This window comes from Nicotiana tabacum, chromosome 7 (assembly GCF_000715075.1).
Source record: "Nicotiana tabacum cultivar K326 chromosome 7, ASM71507v2, whole genome shotgun sequence".
NCBI lineage: Eukaryota > Viridiplantae > Streptophyta > Magnoliopsida > Solanales > Solanaceae > Nicotiana > Nicotiana tabacum.
The window spans coordinates 132,481,388-132,487,387 of record NC_134086.1 but is presented as its reverse complement, the minus strand read 5'-3'; positions in this window follow the sequence as shown (position 1 = coordinate 132,487,387).

The following is a 6,000-nucleotide window of genomic DNA, read 5'->3' as shown; positions in this document are numbered from 1 at the left end:
GAGTACTTCAACGTTTTGGCATAGATGACAAGACTAAGCCAGTTAGTACTCCACTTGCTTCCCATTTTAAGCTAAGTACTACTATGTCGCCAATGGATGAAGCTGAACGAGAGTATATGTCAAAGGTACCATACGCAAATGTTGTTGGTAGCTTGATGTATGCAATGGTTTGCACAAGGCCTGACATTTCACAAGCTGTTGGAGTTATTAGCAGATATATGCACAATCCAGGGAAGGAGCATTGGCAAGCTGTGAAGTGGATTCTACGGTATATTCATAATACTATAGATGTCGGGTTAGTTTTTGAGCAGGAAGACAATCAGTCTGTAGTTGGATATTGTGACTCAGATTTTGCGGGTGATATGGACAAACGAAGATCAACTACTGGTTATGTGTTTACTTTTGCAAAGGCACCAGTTAGTTGGAAGTCTACTTTGCAGTCAACAGTTGCTTTGTCTACAACAGAGGCAGAATACATGGCTATTACAGATGCTGTGAAAGAGGCAATTTGGCTTCAAGGATTGCTAAAGGAGCTTGGTGTTGAACAAAAAGGTATCACAATTTTTTGTGATAGTCAAAGTGCTATTCAATTAGCGAAGAACCAAGTTTATCATGCAAGGACGAAGCACATTGATGTTCGGTATCATTTCGTACGCGAAATCATAGAAGAAGGTGGAGTCACGGTGAAGAAAATTCATACTACAGAGAATCCTGCTGATATGCTGACAAAGGTGGTGACTGCGGTCAAGTTTCAACATTGTTTGGATTTGATCAACATTGTTGAACACTGAAGATTGAAGATGAAGACACAACCAAAATTTGTTATTGAGAGAGAATTGAAAATGTGGAATTTTGCCAAGGTGGAGATTTGTTGAAGTTTGGCAAAATGCCAAAGTCCCACATTGGTTGGGAGTTAAGTTTGGGGGGATTTTTCCCCTATAAAAGAAGGCCTAATGTTTAGGATTGAAACACACCTCTCATTTGCCTTCTCATCTGTTTAAGGCATTTGTATCTTCTCTCTTTAGTATTATTTCACTTGTATTTTTGGAGTGAAATAAAATATTGGTTGTGTCCGAGGAGTAGGCAAAATTAGCCGAACCTCGTAAATTCTGGTGTTCCCTTTATTATTGTTTTATTGTCTTATTTATTATTTGGTGGCTGTCATAATTTTTGGTATAGTAGTTGTGACTTATTCACACTATATACATTTGGCTTCCGCAACAAAATATGTGAAAATTCTTCTTTTATTATGGATGATGTTGAGACTTGAACTCAAGCTTATGTCTTCCGGTAAAAGGTATCTTAGACCTGACTCAACATCATAGGCGAGGTCAAGTGGTGGTAAAGATGGTCCTAAATCATATTAAGAGACTACAACCAATTCCCTTAAATACCTAGCATGTCTTCCTGTTTTTCCGATATGATATTTGCCCAGACATTGCAGGTGTAAAATTAGCTCTTATGGTGCTTGTATTGGGAAAAACTGAGTTTATATTAAAGATGACGTGGCATGACACGTGGTTTGGTTAAATGGTCAAAGCGCAACAATTGACTAAGAGGCACGGATGGAGACAGCCACAGGAAGAGGAATTTAAATAGGCACGAGACGAAGTGCAGATACGGGTCTCGTACCAATTCAAGTCATTTAAAGCCAGCGGATTAGAAGGCATTAAAGACAAAGATCTGATGACAGAAAGAAGTCCAAATTCATTATTAAATACCTGATACGTTAGAAAATTGGTATTTAATAGGAATGATTGTGTAACGGCTTATTTAGTATCATTTATTACCCATAATTATACCATTAAAGCTGAGGCTTCATTCCTTTACCTAGAATGACCTATAAAAGGAAGAAGTATCATCATTTGTAAGGACACGGAATACTATTGGGAACTCATTGACATACAAATTTATTCACTATTTTACCATCATTCTCAAAAGTATTTTAATTTCATCTCCTGATTATCAGTAACCCGAATTTATTTTTAGCTTTGACCAAAGACCTAAATTTTTGGTTAAACAAATTGGTTCCGTTACCGGGAAACTGATAATCTTTTCTTTTAAGCTATATCTTGTCGACTGTCGTCACCATGTCAAACAACAACACCGACAATAACAGTAATAATACATTGGGAAACCATGAAAATCAATTTCATCAAAATCAAGAGGACATGGTTCCCTCCCCTCTAGATTCACCACGGCAATCTCGTGAAGGCACTCCTATTACTAAATCCCGTGCTGATCAACAAGAACAATCTGAACATTTTGAAGGAGTTACAACTGAAGCTTTACAAAAGCTAATTGATGCACAGGTCGGCAAAGCTCTTCAGGCACTTGTTAGTCGATTGCCTGCTGCACCACCCACACCAACTCCTAATAATAATACATTGGAGAATCCCCGTTCTGGTCTTGATAATTCTGGAAACGGAGCAACCCCCAGTGAACCACATGAAGGGGGACCAGGTAATTCAAATAATTCATATTTGCAAAATTTAGTACTAACCTTGCAGAAACAGATTAAGGAACAAAATGAGCGTATTGAACAAATCCCTGGAGTTTCGCCTGTAATAAAAGGAGTAGACACGGACAAATATTCACAACAACCATGGAAGCCAAGTGCTGCTCTCCTTACGATTCCGAAAATATTCAAAATGCCTGACATTCCAAAATATGATGGTACTACAGACCCACGTGACCACGTGACTGCATTTACAACGGGCGTGAAAGGCAACGACTTGACCAAACAAGAAATTGAATCAGTACTGGTCAAGAAATTTGGAGAAACACTCACTAAGGGTGCATTAACCTGGTATTCTCTTTTATCTGAAAATTCTATTAATTCTTTTGCTGAGCTTGCAGATTCTTTTATTAAAGTACATTCGGGAGCACAAAAGGTTGAGAAAAGAATGGAAGATATTTTCAAAATCAAACAAGGGGATTCAGAGTTGCTTAGAAATTTTGTTGATAGATTCCAGCGTGAAAGAATGACTCTACCTCGTATGCCTGACAATTGGGCTGCAATAGCCTTTGCAAGTAATTTAAATGACAAAAGTTCTGAAGCCACGAGACGACTCAAAGAAAGCCTTCGAGAATTTCCTGCAACCACGTGGAATGATGTTTACAACAGGTATAGTACGAAGCTGCGAATTGAAGAAGATACCGTACCTAAGTTTCATCATGAAGAAAGGGGTGGTCCCCGAAGATTCAGAAACCGAAAAAAGATCAGGTAAAAACAGGTACGATCCATATATGGGACCTGCAGGAAAAGACCCACGGTCGAAACAAGATAGCCAGCAATATGATCAAAAATCGAGGAACAGGGACTCTGGCTCTTCTTCAAAGTTCAGGAATGATCGGAACAGACAAGAATCACGAGATGATGACAGAAGTTTAAAGGCACGATTAGGCGGATATAATTTTAATGTCTCTACCTCCGAGCTCGTAGCTGTTTTAAGAAGCATGGGAGATAAGGTACGGTGGCCAAAAGAGATACGGTCAAATCCAAGTAGACGCAATCCATATCATTGGTGTGAATTCCACAATGATCACGGGCACAAAACTTCCGAATGTAGATTCTTGCAGAGTGAAGTAGATCATCTATTGAAGCAAGGATACCTCACTGAGTTATTTAGCGAGAAAGGAAAACAAGCTTATATGAAAAACAGGCAAGAGCCACCGCAACCTCCTTCACCCAAGAGGACAGTGAATGTCATAAGCGGGGGAGAAGATATTCATGGCATAACCTACACAGCCTCCAACAAGGTTTCTAAGGTAACAATTACACACGGGAAACGGGTGCGACAGTTCCTAGAAAATGAAAGTATTTTGTTCGATGACGCAGATACCGAAGGAGTGACAACTCCACATAATGACGCACTGGTAATATCTTTACTTGTACATGATACTAATGTAAAACGAGTTTTGATTGATCCAGGGAGTTCTGTAAATATTATATTACTAAGGGTACTACGGGAAATGCAAGCTGAAGACAAAATGATACCCAAGGTGCACACCTTGTCAGGCTTCGACAATTCAAGTGTAGTAACAAAAGGAGAGGTAATTCTAACAACTTTTACTACGGGTGTTGTTAAAGAAACTAAATTTCAGGTAGTTGATATGGAAATGGCCTACAATATGATCATGGGCAGACCATGGATACACGATATGGATGCTGTCCCATCAACTCTGCATCAGGTTATTAAATTCCCATCACCATGGGGAATTTGCCAAATTCGTGGGGATTAGCAGATGGCTAGAAGTGTCAACGCTGTAACAAGTACGAGCACCGTAAGTAAAGAAAAATAGCAATTACAGGAAACAGTTGAAGGTAAAAAAGATCAAACTTCAGCTGAACAAGAAAAAACAGATTTGGACTCAAGGCCTGACACAATTCAGGAACCTGAAGAAAATGAAAGCATCAAAACGACAATTGAAGAGCTTGAGGCAGTGATGTTATTTGAGCAATGGCCTGAACGAAAGGTTTATGTCGGGGCCAATTTAAGCTTAAACATGCGAGGTATGATAATCGAATTTTTAAAAGCTAACTTAGACTGCTTTGCTTGGTCCCACGCTGATATGACAGGGATACCACCGGATGTGATGACTCACAAACTCAATGAGGACCCTTCTTTCACACCAATAAAGCAAAAGAAAAGAAAGCAAGGTACTTTCAAGAACCAGGTGATTCAGGATGAGGTCCAAAAATTATTAAAAATCGGATCGATCCGTGAGGTAAAGTATCCTAGTTGGTTGGCTAACACGGTGGTCGTACCCAAGAAAAATGGTAAGTGACGTGTTTGTGTGGATTATACCGATTTAAATAAAGCTTGTCCAAAAGATTCCTTTCCCTTACCGTATATAGACCAACTAATTGATGCAACCGCAGGTCATGAACTTTTAAGTTTTTTAGATGCATACTCGGGATATAACCAAATTAAAATGGATCCTGGTGATGAAGAAAAAACTTCTTTCATCACAGACAGGGGGACTTATTGTTATAAGGTAATGCCCTTTGGTCTCAAAAATGCTGGAGCAACCTATCAAAGGTTGGTCACCAAAATGTTCCAAGAACATTTAGGGAAAACAATGGAGGTATATATAGACGATATGCTCGTCAAAACCCAGCGAACTAATGATCATATTTCACATATGTCTGTTACATTTGAAATCTTGCGAAAATTTAATATGAAACTCAACCCAGAAAAATATGCATTTGGAGTTGCATCAGGTAGTTTTGGGTTTTCTCGTTTCTAACCGTGGTATTGAAGTGAATCCTTCTCAGATCAAAGCAATAGAAGAAATCCCTGATATCCTTACTAATAAAAAGGAAGTACAAAGATTAACGGGAATAATTGCAGCTTTGGGGAGATTTATTTCCAAATCCTCAGAAAGGTGTTTTAAGTTTTTCTCTGCACTCAAAAAGCAAGATCATTTTGAATGGAATGAAGATTGTCAACAAGCCCTTAGAAATTTGAAAGCTTATTTGTCAAAACCACCATTGTTGGCAAAACCAAAGGTGGGGGAAAAACTTCTCATCTATCTGGTCGTATCTGAAGTCGCGGTAAGTGTTGTTTTAGTCCGTGAGGACCAAGGTAAACAATCTCCTATTTATTATGTAAGTAAGTACTTATTGGAAGCTGAGACACGATACCCACAACTAGAAAAATTAGCATTAGCTTTGATCATGGCATCTAGAAAATTAAGACCTTATTTTCAGTGTCATCCCATTAATGTAGTTACTGCTTTTCCGCTTCGAAATATCTTGCATAAACACGAACTTTCAGGAAGATTAGCAAAATGGGCTATAGAACTAAGTGAATATGAAGTTGTTTATCAACCCAGGACCGCTATAAAGTCTCAAGTACTAGATGATTTCGTGGCTGATTTTAGCCGGGGGATGCATTTAGAAGCAGAAAAAGAATTACTAGTTTTTAATGGTGCAAACCCGGGGACTTGGGTTTTATTCACTGACGGTTCATCTAATGTAAAAGGGGCAGGCCT